Genomic DNA, 19,804 nt, shown 5'->3' on the forward strand with positions numbered 1-19,804 from the left:
ACATCTCACAGTTCACATTTCCACCAGCTTTTTATCAGCTGCATGAAAATCAACATAACATACAGTATGGAAATTGAAACATCTTTATAGTGGAACAGTGTTTGGTTGATGCATAGAAGCCAAAGGGTGGCAACGCTAGAATTCTCATTATCCTAAGTGTTTTCAGCTTATCAATGCCCCTCATGATTTTATAAACCTCCGTAAAGTCATCCCTCAACGTACTGCGATCGAGTGGAAAAGTCCCAGCCTCCCCTGTAACTCAAATTTTCCATCCTGGGTTTGGGATCTCTTGTTTAATGTTTCTGTAAATGAGCTAAAACTGGGAGGAACAAACAACTATTTCATCAGATGATATAAGGGGGCAGCGATTAATGATCTGAATATCCTTGAAAATTGGGCAACAGGTGACATATGGTATGAAATGTAGAAAATACCTTAAATTTGCTAGAGTATCTTGGTGTACGTGGGGAGTCTTCTCAGAGGGACACTTCCAGCAACCAACATTATGTTCTCCCACTACCAGCAATACTAACTGATGCTTAAGCTGCACCGGGTATTTATTTCCCTTATACAACAGGATGATCTAGTGGCTCAGTGATTAACACCACCGACTCTGTCAGGGACCAGGGTTTGATTCCATCTTTGGGTAACTTTCTATGTGGAGTTTGCACATTCTCCCAATGCATGTGTGGGTTTCCTCTGGATGCTTTGGTTTCCCCTCTTGGTCCAAGGAAAATCGCCCATAGTGTCCAAGACAGTGCAGGTTAGGTGGATTAGCTGATGGATTACAGGGATAGGATGGGAGGTAGGGTCTAAGTGGGGTGGCCTTAAGCCGGTTGGCATGGTCTTGCCTGGCCAAATGGCCTGCTTTTGCACCTTAGGGTTCTATGATTCCCTTTCATGCAGGAAGTATGAGGACCCAGTGCCCACACCAGCAAGACCGCTTGATGCATTTAAGCACTGTTTAGGTACTAAGTCACTCTCCTGTAATCTCCTCCATTAGAAAATTTGCCATTGAAGTGCTGCAGTACCCGGGAGCTGAAGGGTATCACCGGATGGCCAGGCCAGGCAGCCTGAACAGAGTTGAACCAGCAAACAGGTTCATGTTTTTCTGTGGGTCACGTAGAATTGGAGTTATGGGGAGAGAGGTGTCAGGGCAGAGATGATTTTTAGAGTATCCTCTCCATCTGTGACCCTGATTCTCCCCAATCTGGGGAGGCACTCTCCTTTCTTTCTTTCTTTCTTCCGCTCCCCCTCAAACACAGCAGGCTCATCACCCTCATTTCCTTATCAGGAAGGAGGTCACTTTACACATGCTGGGAAAGCAGATCATTGTGCCAGTGTCTGGTTGAGGCACTTCAATGGCTGTTTGTTATTAGACCACTTTGATAGCCTTCATTGGCCAGTTGAGAAGATTCCCCCCGTGGATCTTCTTGACCAGAAAGTAATTGCTGAGATGATGAGAAGGCTGTCATATAGCTCCAGGATCAACTTGCTGAATTACTTGCCCTTTGTGCCATCTTTTTAGCCATCTCGGAGAAAGGAAGAATACACCCTGAGCTTTTGGACAGATACAAAGGTTGTCAACATGGGTACAACTCATCCTTCAAAAACCTGAATATTTTAAGATGATCATTACCAGCATGGTAAAGGAACCCATATTGCTGTTGCCTTTTTGAAATTCGAGAGATGATTTGATCTGGGTCTGCACAAGAGAATATCAAACAAAAACAAGTGAAAAGAAGTTCTCCAGGGATCCTCGGCTTTTCATCACATTAATAAGTTGGATAAAACTGAGGTTGAGATATGTATTCAGGCTTCAGGTGACAGTACATTAATAGGCACATTAAGTTTTATAGATGGGACAATCAGTTCTCTAATGCAGGAAGTTAGAAATGAACATAGCTTGACAAAGCTGGCAGAAAATGTTAAATAAGTGAGATGTCACCACTTTAAATCTAAAAGTAAGACAAATTTGAATATTCTCTGGAGAAAGTTGGAACAACAGAGGACCAAATAATTTGGCTGTTCATATACACAAATCAACATAAAATAGTACAGGTAGAGAAAGTAACCAAAAGGTGTTGGAATGTTTGGAATTCAGAAAGGTGGAAAGTACATTTCTGTTGTACACAACCTTGCCCAGATGTGTTCTGGAATATTCTGTTATTGGCACTAGATCATTGGAAAAATATATTGACCTTGGACAGTGCAGTTAATGAGGATGGTACTGGAGCTTTAACGGTTCAGTTTTGAGGAGCTGTTGCCTTAAACCTGGCAAATGTTCTCTTCGTTCAGTAGTTAAAAGGATTTCATAGACTAGAGACAAACAATTTCGTCTGGTAGAATAATTGGGAATGGAGGCACAATCTTCTCATGGAAGATTGGCTGTTATTGAAATCAGACTGTTTTTCAAAGGAGAGAGAAGTCTGAAGTTCTCCTCCACCAAAAAGAACTGAAGATGGTGGATCAACTTGAATTTCACTTATGACGTTGATAATTTTTTTTATTGGTGATGGATATTGGGAGATTTGAATCAAAGCTGAGTGGACAAAAGTTGCCTTGCAGAGGACCCATGCTGCAATAAAATGGGAGAACTGAGTCAAAAGGCAGACCTCAAGTTCCTATATTATATTGTTAAATTGTGCAGTAAAACTCAAATTCCCATCAGCCACAGTACTAAAATAGAAAGTGACTGGAGAGGAAATTTATTCTGTTAGATAACTGGTCTTCAGTAATCAACACTTTGGGTTAGATTTGAATTCCATATAAACAAATCTAAAGATCAGATGAGGAGGGGGACTTGGCTCCCTTTTTAATCTTTGTCATTCGCAAAAAATATTTTTATTTTTCACTAGAAAATGAAGGAGTCAGTTACCAAGGTTTCTCAAGTGAATGTAAGAGAAATTTTATTTCATACTAACCCCTAGAAAAATAAAATCAAGTGCACAAACATCATTTAACTTTAAAAGTGAGAGTGTGGGGTATGGACTCTGAGAATAAAGATTACGTAGTTTAAAAAGTCCTTAGCGTCCTTCAGGTCTCAGAAACTTAAACTGAGACTACGGTTCTTTAATGATTAACTTGTATCCTTAAAGACTGACTTTGTACATAATTTTTGCTTTTTCAGTGACTGGTTGTGTTCTTAATTTTCTTTTTCATCAGATGCTGAATTCTGAGATGAGAGAAATAGGCAGAAAAAGCCTGAATTCTCATCCATCAATTTTTCTTTCTGCTGCTCATAAATAGCTGTTTGAAAAACAGTTCAGTGTATATTTCTGAGTCTAGCTTGTGGGCCTTTCCTTTCTCAATATGTGAAGTTATTACACAAGTGCATACTAAACGAACAGATGTGAATTTCTGGATGCTAATTGAGCTACCTGGTTTTTTTGATGCTTTCATTTCACAGGTCTCGGCTTTTGCAACCTGTGGTCAGGTGATAATTGCAACCGTTTTGGATTCATGTTTTGTTGTTTTATTTGAGATATCTCATGGACTGAAATGCTTTCTTTTTTAAAAAGAAGAATCCGATTATAGAAATAGTGTATATTATAGTGTATCATACTATACTTTGACAACTGTTGCATTATATTTTGTATAGGAATGATTAAAAGGGGGTGCCTTTTGGAAAAAAGAAACCTTAAAAATGATGACGTTTCTGTAGTCAAAGTTCTTTCTTTAAAAAACACTTTGGACCCTTTTGTGCTCATTTTTAAATTTTATCAATGTGTGGGGGGTTGGGTGGAAGATGGGAGAGTGCAGCATGCACATGCACCAGAACTGTACGACATCTCATGTTGGTTAAAGATTTTTCATAGGCTTGGATATACAGTTGGGAGCAAGTTGCCCTGGGAATCCTTAACACCTGTCTGGAGCCCATGAAGTCTTCTGACTTCGGGTTAAACATGGGCAAAGAAATCTGCTGATTACTCTACTGACTTCCCTTGTCCGATACATCAGTACTTTTCCCATGTTGAACAACACTTGGAGGAAGCCTCCTACATTCCAGGGACATCTCCAAACCTTCTATTCTCAGTAATATCCTTATGAACCATTTTTTGCACCCTTTCCAGTTTCATAAAATCCTGCCGTAGAGTGAAAGAATTGTACACAGCACTCCAAATGTGGTTTCACCAGTGTCTTGTACAGCTGTCACATAATGTCTCAATTCCTGTTCTCAATGCTCTTCCTAGGATATCTCTGCAGGAGTTCCTCAGGGTAGCATTCTAGGCCCACCTATCTACAGTTGCTTCGTTCATGACCTTCCCTCTATCATAAGGTCTGAAGTGGGGATTTTTGCTGATGATTGCACAATGTTCGACATCACTCGTGACTGCTCAGATACTACAGCCGTTTAATTGCATCAAAATCCAGACTGGGCTGAAAAGTGACGAGTGCCAATGCCACACAAATGCCAAGCTATTACCATCTCCAATAGGAGACAGTCTGACTACTGCCCCTCCCTTGGCCCTTAATGTTCAATGGTGTTACCATCACTGAATTCCCCACTATCATCATCCTTGGAGTTATCACTCCTCCAGAAACTCAGCTGGACTCCCCACATAAGCACTGGCTGCAAGAGCTGGGAATATTGTAGTGAGTAACTCACATCCTGATTTCCCCCAAGCCGAACCACCATCTGCAAGGCACAAGTCAGTGAGTGATGAAATACTGAGATAATAAAATGTGAGGCTGGATGAACACAGCAGGCCAAGCAGCATCTCGGGAGCACAAAAGCTGACGTTTCGGGCCTAGACCCTTCATCAGAGAGGAGGATGGGGAGAGAGAACTGGAATAAATAGGGAGAGAGGGGGAGGCGGACTGAAGATGGAGAGTAAAGAAGATAGGTGGAGAGAGTATAGGTAGGGAGGGGATAGGTCAGTCCAGGGAAGACGGACAGGTCAAGGAGGTGGGATGAGGTTTAGTAGGTAGATGGGGGTGCGGCTTGGGGTGGGAGGAAGGGATGGGTGAGAGGAAGAACCGGTTAGGGAGGCAGAGACAGGTTGGACTGGTTTTGGGATGCAGTGGGTGGGGGGGAAGAGCTGGGCTGGTTGTGTGGTGCAGTGGGGGGAGGGGATGAACTGGGCTGGTTTAGGGATGCAGTAGGGGAAGGGGAGATTTTGAAACTGGTGAAGTCCACATTGATACCATTAGGCTGCAGGGTTCCCAGGCGGAATATTCCGCAAGCAGATGGCCTCAAGGCCCTCCGCTTCTTCCTGTCCCGCAGGCCCGACCAGTCCCCCTCCACCGACACTCTCCGCCTAGCTGAACTCGTCTTCACCCTCAACCACTTCTCTTTTGACTCCTCCCACTTCCTACAGACTAAGGGGGTGGCCATGGGCACCCGCATGGGCCCCCAGTTATGCCTGCCTCTTTGTAGGTTACGTGGAACAGTCCCTCTTCCGCACCTACACAGGCCCCAAACCCCACCTCTTCCTCCGGTACATTGATGACTGTATCGGCGCCGCCTCTTGCTCCCCAGAGGAGCTCGAACAGTTCATCCACTTCACCAACACCTTCCACCCCAACCTTCAGTTCACCTGGGCCATCTCCAGCACATCCCTCACCTTTTTGGACCTCTCAGTCTCCATCTCAGGCAACCAGCTTGTAAGTGATGTCCATTTCAAGCCCACCGACTCCCACAGCTACCTAGAATACACCTCCTCCCACCCACCCTCCTGCAAAAATTCCATCCCCTATTCCCAATTCCTCCGCCTCCGCTGCATCTGCTCCCACGATAAGACATTCCACTCCCGCACATCCCAGATGTCCAAGTTCTTTAAGGACCGCAACTTTCCCCCCACAGTGATCGAGAACGCCCTTGACCGCGTCTCCCGCATTTCCCGCAACACATCCCTCACACCCTGCCCCCGCCACAACCCCCCCTTATCACCCTCGTTCTCTTTCACCACCCTACCAACTTCCGGATTCAACGCATCATCCTCCGACACTTTTGCCATTTACAATCCGACCCCACCACCCAAGACATTTTTCCATCCCCACCCCGTCTGCTTTCCGGAGAGACCACTCTCTCCGTGACTCCCTTGTTCGCTCCACACTGCCCTCCAACCCCACCACACCCGGCACCTTCCCCTGCAACCGCAGGAAATGCTACACTTGCCCCCACACCTCCTCCCTCACCCCTATCCCAGGCCCCAAGATGACATTCCACACTAAGCAGAGGTTCACCTGCACATCTGCCAATGTGGTATACTGCATCCACTGTACCTGGTGCGGCTCCTCTACATTGGGGAAACCAAGCGGAGGCTTGGGGACCGCTTTGCAGAACACCTCCGCTCAGTTCGCAACAAACTACTGCACCTCCCAGTCGCAAACCATTTCCACTCCCCCTCCCATTCTTTAGATGACATGTCCATCATGGGCCTCCTGCAGTGCCACAATGATGCCACCCGAAGGTTGCAGGAACAGCAACTCCTATTCCGCCTGGGAACCCTGCAGCCTAATGGTATCAATGTGGACTTCACCAGTTTCAAAATCTCCCCTTCCCGTACTGCATCCCTAAACCAGCCCTGTTCATCCCCTCCCCCCACTGCACCACACAACCAGCCCAGCTCTTCCCCCACCCACTGCATCCCAAAACCAGTCCAACCTGTCTCTGCCTCCCTAACTGGTTCTTCCTCTCACCCATCCCTTCCTCCCTCCCCAAGCCGCACCCCCATCTACCTACTAACCTCCATCCCACCTCCTTGACCTGTCAGTCTTCCCTGGACTGACCTATCCCCTCCCTACCTCCCCCCCTATCCTCTCTCCACCTATCTTCTTTACTCTCCATCTTCGGTCCCCCTCTCCCTATTTATTCCAGTTCCCTCTCCCCATACCCTCTCTGATGAAGGGTCTAGGCCCGAAACGTCAGCTTTTGTGCTCCTGAGATGCTGCTTGGCCTGCTGTGTTCATCCAGCCTCTCATTTTATTATCTTGGAATTCTCCAGTATCTGCAGTTCCCATTATCTATGAGTGATGAAATACTGCCCACTTGTCTGGAATAGTGCAGCCCCAAGAACACTCAAGCTTGACACCATCCAGGACAATGGAGGAACTTGATTGGCACTACATCTACAAGCATCCACTCTTCCCACCGTTGATCGTTTGTAGCAGTAGTGTGTATTATCTCCAAGATGCACTGCAAAATTTCACCAAATATCCTCAGACAGCACCTTTATGAACGCATAGCCACTTCAATCTAGAAGGATATGGGCAGCAGATACATGCAAGTTCCCCTCCATGCCACTGACCATCCTAACTTGGAAATATGTTACTGCTCCTTCACTTGCTGGGTCAAAATTCTGGAATTCCCTCCCTAAGGACATTGTTGGTCAACCTACAGCAGATGGAATACAATGGCTCAGGAAGACAACTCAACCACCACCACCTCGAGGGCAAGTAGGGATAGGTAGAAATGCTGGCCAGCCAGCGATTTCCCACGTCTGATTAAATGAATCTGAAAGAAAATAAGATGAGGCCCAAATCAAGGTGCTTTTTTAACTGAGCAAAGAACAACATCAGTAATCTGCTATAATGGAGATACAAAGCAGGGTAAAAATAGTAACATTGGCCACAGTGAATAATTACTCAACAGGAGGAAAATAATACAAGTTAAGGAAACAACAGTTAACTTAAAATCAGAATACCTTAGCAGGTCTGGCAGCATCTGCAGACAGGAAAAAAAAGTTAAAATTTTGGGTCCATTGACTCTCCTTCAGAACATTCAATTCGTTTCATACTTGGGCTTTTATATAACACACAATCAGTAGTTTACTAAACAAAATTAAACAGAAAGCTGCATAGAATATCAGTTTTGAGAGAAACAGACTGATTCTCCTAGTGAGGAGTAACTTTCAGAAGTGATCGCAGAGGATCAGTTCATAATTCAGCAATCCAGTTTTGTTCAAAGAATTTGTTAAGAAATCCCAAAATCTGGAGTTTGCTTGTTTAAATGATGTTCTGACCTATAACGAACTCAAATAGCCATGTGATTTCTCACATCCCCCTCTTTCCTCAAGCACGTTATGCCAGCTTATCCTTGCTTGAAAATTAATAAACAGTAAATATCTTAATCGGTAGAACTACTCCATGACTCTTGTTCAATAATTGGATGCAGAGATTCAGGCTGAACAGGGACCATTCTTCATAACTGGTCTTATTCTTCTAAATTAGTCAAAATTGTTCAACCATTAACTTGAAACTGCGCTCATTTGTGTCCCTGGCTGACCAGCATTTCTTGCCCCTCCCTAGTTGCCCTTGAAAAGGTGGTTTTGAGCTGTGCCCTGAATGGCTGTAGTCCATATGATGTGAGTTGACCCACAATGTCCTTCGGCAGGGAATTCCAGGATTTTGAGGCCAAGCATGTGGGAGGTATTCCATCACATTCCTGACTTGTGCCTTGTAAATGGTGGACAGGTGTTGGGGAGTCAGGAGATGAGTTATTCACTGCAGTGTTCTGAGCCTCTGACCTGTTCTTGTAGCTACTCTATTTCCAAGGTTAAATTTGAGATATTGTGTGCAGCAATTTCATAAGGAAACACTGTTTGTAGTGAAGGAAGCAAATAATTCAAGATGGCCAATGTTAGCTGGCACACCAATTTTGATTAGTCTCTATGCAGCAAAATGGTTCTAATCACTGATGAGGAGGAAGTGGGCCTGTAGTCCTGTATCTTAACTTCTGTGTCTGCTGGCCTGTGAGAAGCAGACAAAGCTGTGAAATTAAGATTCTAAGCACCTCACGCAGCACTGCTATTAAACATCAATAAGAATTTTTCATGCACATGGGCCAGAAAATCATGTACAGTAGCTGACAGGACAAAGCAAACTAATTGCTGGTCCCTCAAGGAGAATGGGTGAACAGTTTGTTGTGGTTGTCAAGGCAATGTGGCAATTTCAGTGATATGTATTTATGGCTCCCTGTCAGCAGAGAAACATTTACTGTGGTTAGGTCAGTAACTATCAAAATGGAACTGACTTAATAAAGTTTCATTTGTCAAATCAAGCTCATGTTTACATGTTTTCTATTAATCCAAGTTCACTGTTGTTAAGAGTGTTGCCCCTTTCTATTATTTAACAACTGGGAAGTGTTTCTGTAATTTAATAAAATCTACTATTCTAAGTGTTTGCTACTGTTTAGTATTTTCTTTTTATTTGACCAATCTACAGAATTATGCCTAAACCGCCAGTTTTTGTTAGGAATTAAGCAAGAGACAAACATTTCCAATAAGCAAATTAATAAACAAAGCTCAGTTCAATCCAGAAAAACCCTACTGTACCAGATATTGTATTTGGCTTACAGCTCACTTTATCAGAAGTGAGGATTTAACACCAGTCCCTTTTATAATCGAGCACAAGAGAAGTATTTAATGTAGTTCAACAATATAAACAATCAATTCTGTTCGATGTATTCATTGCAAACTGTCTGAAGTATCCATTTGATTTAATACAGAAAGTTTATGTCTGTTCTTGTAAATGCCTATTAGAACAATGTTCACCCTCATGCCAAAACTGCAAGATTTTTTGTTGTGGGGTTTTAATGACCATATTGGTAAATTAGGGTTGAAGACAGACTGATTGAGGGGATGGTAAGGCTTTCATCTTACTATTATGTTATTAAAGGCTTGTTTCTCTACATGCATTTCTCTGTGGTTATGCCTCATACATTCAAACTAACTCCACCCACACCGTCCCATTTACGTCCAGTGTGGAGCAGATCTGTGATATCTTTGCAAGGTTACTTTAGTATCCTAAGGCTTTTCCACAACAGAAGACACCTTTGTGAAAGGAGCAAGGGGCTATTTTTGCATTTTTAGGGGTTTTCCTGCTGCACTTTCTGATAATGAGATAAACTTGGCAGTTTTTTGGGATCAGCCTCCCAAAGGTCAGCTCAATGATTTTGTTTCCTGACCTAATTGAGAGTAACTGTGAGTTCTCTGTTACAAGCTCAGTCATAGGACTGACCATTCTACTTCGTAGCCTTATTCAGAAAGGTCTCCTCGCAAGCCTGCACAGCACCAAAGATGCTCTAAGGATGGAGGGGAAACCAAAGGATCTATTGAGTTGGTCACAGCCAAAATTGTGATCTTTCATGCTTATTGGTCTCTTGTTAATGAGTAGTGCCCCTGGGTCTGATGATCACCTCTGTTTAGCTAATAACCGCCACAGAGTGTGGAAGAGGTTGCCCTGTTATTGACAAAGTACTGTTGAGGCCATACAAAACCCAACAATGGATCTTCACCAGAAAAATTAGCGAGTAACCAATTTGATTATCACGCTCAAGAAAATTCCCTGGCAACAACACTGAAGAGTCATGCAAATGCAGCTCACCTGCCTACATGTCATTGCGGGACTGGGAAAATTCAACCCAGAGATGGCAATAACTAAATGAGTTAACAATTAACTTTTGAAAGTTATTCATCTAACAATTATCCAGCAGGATTTTCTTAGGTGTTATTCCTAAATACTAGTTTACTATAACTCAAGAGGATTATAGCTAAATTAAAATACAAGGCTAAATGCTTAAAGGTAAAACAAAAGTATGAATTTTACAGTGCTTTATGTCATGTGATGCTTTATTTTTCCATCCATTGGGCTGCCTGAGTAGCCAGCAGAGTATTTTAGTGTGACTGCGAAACTTTAGGAAGACTCATTGCCACCATTCCTCTTTTTACTAGTATTTGTCTAAATTGCTATGTAATGACCATCTCATTTTATTTACTGTAGATTTTGTTTTGCTTTGAAATGGGGGGAAAAAGGACTGTTTAAATGAAGAATTGTGGAGCAAGTTGCACTTTTTAGAAGCAAGTTACTGAAACTTATTTTGTATGGAGTTTTTAATGGTGTTTGTTGGTAGACTGAAGGAATATTCCTTGGGTAGTTAAGAGTGGAAAGCATTCCTTTATAGTGCTATGGAGTCCACCTGAAGACAGATGGGACTTTAATTTCCTACCTCATCCAAATGATGACATTCCTGACAAATGTGCCATATCCTTGATGCCACACTGATATGCTGAACTTACTTCTGTACTACACTTCTGAATCTAAAAGTATCTGACTTTGAATGCTACCTACCAATCATCGTTCTTTTCTGAGGTAGAAGAATATAACTGCAGCCTGTACAGTGGACTCGGATATAGTAGCATAATCCTAATTGATACCAGTTGGTACAAAGATTGGAAATCATTTCAGCTTTCTGAAACATCGAATAAATGATAATAAAGAAAAACTTGCCCCACTTATAAAATAAAACAAAACAAAATATTGATGAAAATAAAATTTGGAGAAAATAGTTTGAACCATTCTGAGCATTGACTCATTTGAAAGGCCTAAAGTATGCAGAATTTGAAATGTCCACGTCTTTAAAACAAAAATTAATTGACATTTCTATAAACTGCAGAGCTGAATATTGTAATCATAGCTCATCTGTGTGTTTGTGTGGGTGAAATGTGCATTTCAAGGAAATATTGATTTTTAAAATAGATTTCAAGTGTTCGGTAAGTGCAATGGAGCTTAAAAATCAATTACATCCAAATACATGTATTGACATGGTAGACAATTTGATGAGCCTTCCTAAATTTTAGATTAGCCTACATAAAATCTGAAAGGCATAAACCAATAAATGACAGGTTTGTGAAATGCAGTTTTGGAATTGTGACAGTATTCATATGACAACTGAAGTCCTCATAGGATGGACGCTGACAGTTTCTGGAGTGCGATAGCGAAATGGATAGTTCTCGTCTGGAATTCCCCAAATGCTACGGTGTGTGTGAATTCATTGTGAGTTGAATGCTTACCTTCCAGCTGGGTGACAAGTGCTGCGGGAGAAGCTACAGCCCAGGAGCAGTTTGGATAACTCCGGCTTAAGAAGAGATTGTGAGAGATGGTGGGTAGATTATTAGTTAGGATGTTATCATGGTAAGGTTTGGGATTAGTGTTGGAGAGAAAGATTGGCACAAAGTTTTCCACTGGCTGCAGTCATACCTAAACACATGAAAATGAATAAAGTTATTGGAGGCCAATCATCACAATGCTGAGCTGGTACTGTGGGAATTCCTCAGGACAGATTTGTCAGCTGGTTCACTATAGATCGTCCCCACGCTGTAATGTTAGAAATGAAGATTTTCACCCATTTTTGCATAGTATTCAGTGCCATTCACATTGGTGTAAATGACAAAGCAGTGTGTGCTTGCACACAGTAAAGCCTGGTTGGCCTTACGCTGCAAAGTAGCAACATTTATACATCCCTTTTGATTTCAACACTCCTGAGATCTGGGAAACGGGTCACCCACTACTCAGCTCATTCATCTGTGTTTGAGACTGTGTGAATAATATTTTAAGCATTTGATATTTAATATTAATAAAAATATTTATTCTGGGATCTTGTTTAATCATTGGAAACTCCCATCCTCTCTGTTAGAAAGGAAGCGGATAGGATGGTTCCAGAAATGACATTTTATTAAAGTTCTTGGGTTTAATGCCTAATTCCAATAGGGGCCCAGGAAGAGAGGGACTGGAGTGTAGATGTACCCAGATCATTGAAGATGGTAGGACTGGTGAAGAGAGTAGTTAATAAAGCATATAAAATTCTTGGCTTGGTTAATAGAGGCATAGAGTACAACATCAGGGAAGTGATGCTGAACTTATCTCGGATGCTTGTGAGACATCAGCTGGAGGATTGTGTCCAGTTGTGGCACAATTATCATAAGAAAGATGCAAATGCATTAGAAAGAATGTGGAACGATTTACAAGAATGGTTCCAGGAACAAGAAACTTCAGTCATGAGGATAGATTGAAGAAGTTGGGACTGCTTGGACGGCTGAGGAGATGTTTTCAAAACAGTGAGCAGTCTGGATACAGTAGATAGGGAGAAACTGTTCCTACTCCATACAAGGAGCGAGAAAGAGAGGGCATGGATTTAGTGTGACGTGCAAAAGAACCAAAGGAGGTACAAGAAAAAACTTCTCACCCAGAGAGTATTACACTGTCTGGACAATTGGTGAAGTGTGTTTAATGGAGGCCCCAGCATTCAAAAAGGCATTGGATGATAATTTGAATAGAAATGGTGTGCTGGGATATGGGGAATAGGCAGGAATTCTTTTATTTATTGCAAAAGTATACTTTATTCATAGATGAAAATATTTATGTACATACTTAGTGAATGTAGCCATTCCGATCTATACAGTCATTACTTAGAGAATAAAATAAATGTGGCGTTTGTCTTTCCCTGTATTTACAATTAGTCTCTTGACATTTAGCTGAGGTATCGGCATGTTCTGGTTACTGAATGGACCTCCTGTTACGCTTTGGCAAAAGAATCTTAGATGGTGGTCTTTCTCCACTGCGCCTTGGCGGCTGTCCCAAGCTTTAGTGCATCCCTCAACATGTAGTCCTGGACCTTCCAGTCTGCAACACTGTCGGGGGTCAACTCTTTTTCAACTGGAAGACCAGCAAGTAATGTGCAGAACATCTTTCACCATGTTGTTGGTCCTCCAGGCACAGGTAATGTTGGTCTTGGTGTGCATCCCGGGAAACAGATCAAAGAGCAGTCCCACGTCATGGAGCTGTTTGGGACGAACCTCAACAAAAACCCACCGCATTTCCCTCCAGACTTCCTTTGCAAAGGCACATTCCAGAAGGAGTTGTTTGACAGTCTCGTCCCCTCCACAGGCCACTTCAAGGACAGTGTGCGGTGGCACAAAGAGCCTGGCTGTGCATAAAGGATCTCACAGGCAGGGCACTTGCCACCAGCAAAGCAATGTCTTGGTGCTTGTTGGAATCGTGCAATGTGGTGATGAGTCGTTCTGTCAAATGACTTTGGCAGTCTGCACAGCGAACCAACCCTCTCCTTTTCCTGAAGAGTCTTGAGGATGCTATGTGCTGACCACTGTCTGATGGACTTGTAATCCAAGGAATTTTTCTTCAAAATTTCTCCACAAAGGACAGGTGATACGGGACGGTCCAACTACTTGGAGTGTTCTGTGGCAACAAGACCAAGCCCATCCTTTGCAACACCGGGGACAGATAGGACCTGTACATAATGACACTGATTGTGTACTGAGGATATACGCATAGCATGATGTAGCCACACACAAAGGTGGCCATCAGGGTGAGGATGGTTTTGGGAATGTTTATTTTCTCCTTTGCCTAGTTCTTTATACATAATGTCCCTTTTGAACTTGATCCAACTTCATTTGGAGGTTGAAGAGTTAAATGGCCCAGGTGACTGCAGCGGTGCAGGTTTGGTGAATAGGCCAGACTTGTGTCACATACAACAACACTGAGAGTACCTCACACCTGATCACCAGGTTTTTTTTCCTGCAATGGAGAGGGACTGGTGCTCCTATCTGCCTAGTTTTCTGCCTCACTTTGGTGACATGCTCCTCCCAGGTTTTGGTGCACACCCCAGCCCCTCTGAACAAAATACCCAGCACCTTTAGGTAATCTGCCCTGATGATTAAGGGAGTGAACGATCAGTTGGCCCAGTTCCCAAAGAACATATCCTCACTTTTGCCCCTAATGACCTTGGCACCTGGTTGCAGATGCTCAAGAGTCTGCTCACTGACAGTGGATTTGAGCAGAAAAACGGTGATGTCATCCATGTGCAGGGAGGCTTTGATCTACAGGCCTCCACTGCCTGGAATAGTCACTCCTCTCAGGCTCTCATCCTTCCTGATGGACTCAGCAAAAGCTCTTTACAACACGTAGACAAGGCAGGAGAGAGTGGGCAGCCGTGCCTGACTCCCAATCTGATTGGGAGGCTTTATGATTCCCACCCATTGCTTGAGACTGCAGTACCATGTTCGTGTTGAGCAGTTGGATCCAGTTGCAGATTCTCTCCCCAAAGTCCACCTTGGAGAGAACGTCTCTCATGTATGTATGTAATATCCTATCAAAGTTCTTCTGGTCCAGGCTCTTGATGCAGGCATCCAGCCCCCTGTTCTGCATGTAGGTGATCATATCCCCGAGGAGTGCAAGGCTCCCAGTGATCTTCCTGCCTGGCTTGGCACAGGTTTGGTGAGGGTGAATCATCGATCCCAGAACAGACCTGATCTGGTTGGCGATGAGCTTTCGATAGGTCTTTGTAATTCACATTCAGTAGCGAAATTGGTCGCAAATTTCTAATTTCTTCCCTGTCTCCCTCTTGCTTGTACATGAGGTTGGTGATGTCATGGACTTGCACATGGTACCTGCCTGAAGTATACTGTCATACACCTCTGGCAGGTCCTGGTCAATCAGGTCCCACAGAGCTGAATGCAACTCTGCCAGTAAGCCATCACTTCTGAGAGTTTTATCCTTTGCTAAGGACTTGAGGGCCTTGGTCAGCTCATCCGGAGATATTGGCTGGCCCAGCTTCTCCCACACCCTGTCATCAAATACCTCCATGATAGAGGACAGAATCGACTGGGAGGGTGGGCTGTTTGTGGGCTTTGTGACATACAGTCTGGCATAAAAGGATTTGCTGATCCGTAGGATGTCAGACTGAGATAACATTACTGCACCATCTTTTTTGGCATGAATCCAGGCACAATGGGCCAAATGACCACCTTATGATCTGTAACAATTCTGTGATTCTGTGAACTTGCTAACTCGCCCAAACATACCAGTGTTTGGGTTAAATGACACCCATGTTGTTATTTTAGTTCTCAGCTCAGTTATTGAGTCTCACAATTACACCCAGTGTACAGCTCCCAGAGAAACATTCAATTTTATACTTTTTGATTACGAACTTTTGTAATAAAATAATAATTAAAACATTACAGTTATGCAAATGTGTACAAGACTATAGATCAAGCGCTGGAAATTGGGATTGGAACAGATGGACAGTTTTTCCTACCAGCGCAGGCTCAGGCTGATGGGACTTTTTCTGTGGTGTGGACCTCCACGACTCTAATGTAGGTGGGATTATTGAAAGAATACCCTAACTTTGATATTTGGGTAATTTTTGTACAATTGGAAATGATGTGGCGACATAAAATCCAGTCAGAACAAAAGCCTTTCTGTAATTACGAAGGCTAGAAATTGGAGTCAATGGCTATACATTCCTGGTATTCCAGCAGCCTGCTGGGCTATCTTGGCCTGGTGCCGGTGGTCATGGTTTGGAGGTTATCCTGATGTAGAGGTCTCATCCTGGCATGGAACTCTCTTTTTTTCAGCAGTGACTTCCAGCTATTCCAGTGTTTGTCATTTTAATTGGCTTTTTCTGAACTGAAATTGACCTGAGATGAACTTTGCCATAAATTTTACCGTTTTTGTCTTCGTATCTATAACTTGCGTTAATGCAGGCGCTGTGGTATGGTGACTTATAAAATTTCAGTGTTTCTGTGCAAAAATACACATGACAATAAATTTCTGTTCCACTCTATTCCATGTCATTCCATTCACAGTAGCCAGATGTTAGACTGCAGAACTGTGATCAGTCTGTGGTGAGCTTACACCACAAATTGCTGTTTAGGAGATTACAATACACTGCACATGCCAGCCACTGTCAAGTGGAGATGGCAAGGATCTGATCCAAGATTGCAGGTTAAAATATTTCCAACTTTGAACAGTTGCAGTGCACCGTAGACATGATATGGCTGTCCTATACTGAATGGAATTCTTTTGGAGAGGATCAGAACTATTGAGCTTTAAGGAGAGTTTGACAGCTATTATTTTTACGAGGAAAAAAAAAGCTTGAAAGTGATAAGAGCAAAACATGCTTGCATTTCTGCCATTTTAGAATTTACAGAATTTCTGCAGTGCAGATAGATGGCTTTCAAGCTACACCAACTCTCCGAAGAGCGTCCATCCAGACTCTATCCCCACATGTACCATTGCTAATCCACCTAGTCTGCATAAGTTTGGATATTATGGGACACCATAGCATAGCCATCCAGACCTGCACACAGGAAACCCAAGTACTTGGAGGAAATCTAGACAGATACAGGGAGAACATGCTAACTCCACACAAACAATTGTCTGAGGTTGGAATCAAACCTGGGTTCCTGGTGCTGTGAAGCAGCAGTGCTAACTACTGAGCCAACATACTGTCTATTTTCATTTATTTATTTCATTCATTTAACTGTAGTCTTTTCCCATGTTTGTGCTCTTAGGGGATACCTTCATTGCTATCTCGTAACATTTCCCAGGACTTTTCAACTCGAATAAAATTCTATGCAATTTATTTCCAAGTTTTAACTGTCAACTAAAGAATAATAACCAAAAAATAAAATATTGTGGATGCTGGAAATCTGAACAAAAGCAGAAATTGCTGGAGAGCCTCAAGTGGTCTAGCAGCATGGAGTCATCCAGCAAGGAAACAGGCCCTTTGGCCTATCTTGGTTGTGCTGACCAGGTTTCCCAAACTGAACCAGTCCCATTTGTCTGCATTTGGCCATTTTCCTCACAACCTTTCCTGTCCAGGAACCTCTCCAAATGTCTTTTACATGTTGGAATTATACTCGCCTGTACCGCTTCCTCTGGCAATTTGTTTCACTACCCCTGGGTGGAAAAAATTGCTTCTGAGGTCCCTTTTAAGTCTTTTCCCCTCTCATCTTAAAGCTATATCCCATTGTTTTGGACTTTGTTGCCCTGCAGAAAAGATCTTGGCTATTCACCTTATCTATGTCCTTCATGGTTTTATAAACTTCTATAAGGTTACCCCTCAGCCTCCGACACTCCAAGGAAAAAAAGTATCAGTCTATCCAGCCTCTCTTTGTAAATCATTTTTACATTCTTTCCAGTTTAATAACCTCCATTCTATAGCAGGGTGACCAGAATTAGCAGCACTCCAAACATGGCCTTACCATGAGAAAACAGGGTTAACTTTGTGGGTCCAGTTACTCTCTTTCAGAAGAGAATAACCACCATTGTGAACCGGAGGCGTCTATTTGGTCCTTTGAGCCTGCTCTACTGCTTAATAGGACCATGGCTGATCTGACATCCCTGCCTTTCCCCATTAACCTCCTAATTCTCCTACTAATCAAGAATCTATTTCAGCCTCATATACACACAAGAACTCTCTGTGGCAAGGCGTTCTAAAGACTTTCAATGTTCAAAATGAAATTCCTGCACATCTCGGTCTTAAATTGGCACCCCTTAATTCTGAGACCATGCTATATCCTACACTCTCCCATGAGGTGAAGCACCTTCTCAGCATTTACCCTGTCAAGCCCCTGAAGAATCCTACATGTTTCAATGAAGGCACCTCTCATTATTCTAAATGAGTAAAGTCCAACCTGTTTAGCCTTTGTTTATGAGACAATCGCTCTATACTGGGGTCATCCTAGTGAACATTCTTTGACCTACCCCCTTAAATAAGGGGAACCAAAACTGCTCATAGTCCTCCAGATGTGGTCTCATCAGCACCTCGTCCAGTTGCAGCATAACATTTTTACCCTTTATGTCTGATTTGATTGATTTATTGCTTTGTGTATCTAAGTACAGTGAAAAGCTGTGTTACAAGCAATGGAGGCAGACTATAGTATGCAAGGACGTGCAGATCATAGGGGGGAAATACCTGGATACAGTAAGGCATACAGGTTACAACATACAAGGTGTGGGCTAGGCAAGATCAGCATTATTTGAATTTAAAGAGTCCATTCATCAGTCAAATAGCGACAGGGAAGAAGCTGTTCTTGAACCTACTGTCATGTGTGTTCAAGCTTCTGTATCTTGCCTGACAGAAAGGGTTGTAGTGGAGCATTGCTGGAGTGCAATGGGTCTTTGATGTTGGTAGCTTTTCCACAGCAACAGGCCATGGAAATGGATTCTGTGGATGGAAGGTTGGCTTCCATGCTGTGCACACAACCTTCTGTGGTTTCTTATCGTCCTGGGAGGAGCAGTTGCCATACCAGGCTGTTATGCACCTGGATGTGATGCTTTCAATGGTGCATCTGTAAAAGTTCGTGAGAGACCTGGTGGACAGGCCAAATTTCCTGAGCCACCTGAGGAAGAAGTGCCCTCGTTGTGCCGCCTTGACTGTCGCATTGACCTGAGAAATCCAGGACACGTTGTTGGATATTGCCATTCCTAGGAACTTGACTTTCTCCACCCTGTCAACCTCCCCTCTGTTGATGTAGATGGGGCATGTTCCTCTCCCTTATTTCTGAAGTCAAAGATCAATTCTTTAGTTTTGTTGATGTTGAGGGAGAGGTTGTTCTCATAGTGCCATGTCACTTAGCTCTCTATCACTTTTCTGTGCTCTGCTTGTCGGTATGAAGGGCATACCGTTCTACCTTCAGAATCAATGTCCCACTCCAAATGGGCAGATACCACAAAGTAAAATGCATTCACCTTTTATGAAAGATGTTGTGATTTCTGTTGCTCCATGTGATCAGTCAGTTAACGCATCGGTGATCTTTGCAATCAATCCGATTTCAGCTTTAGTTTCAAATTCTGTTAAAAGTCGTGTCACTGCCATGAAACAAGGTGATTGCACCTCACATAATTTATGTGCATCAAATCTGCCTACAATGTCTACTGTATCTTCTAATTACTGAGACAGAATCTGTGACACAGTCAGAACCTTCACCTTCCTTATATAGAGATTACTTAAATTTCAAAACCAATACCAACATGTTTAGGCCTGTCAAGAAATTCAAACCCCTTTTTCACAAGCCTGCGCAGAAAGATGAGTGCTTACAGCATTTTCTAAAGGAGACTATCCAATTAGGGAAAAACAAAAAAAATAACAAGGTGTAGTGCTGGATGAACACAGCAAGACAAGCAGCATCAGAGGAGCAGGAAAGCTGACGTTTCGGGTCTGGACCCTTCTTCAGAAATGGGGGAGGTGAGGGGGATTCTGAAGTAAGCAGAGAGAGAG

Source organism: Stegostoma tigrinum, chromosome 6 (assembly GCF_030684315.1).
Source record: "Stegostoma tigrinum isolate sSteTig4 chromosome 6, sSteTig4.hap1, whole genome shotgun sequence".
Classification (NCBI taxonomy): domain Eukaryota; kingdom Metazoa; phylum Chordata; class Chondrichthyes; order Orectolobiformes; family Stegostomatidae; genus Stegostoma; species Stegostoma tigrinum.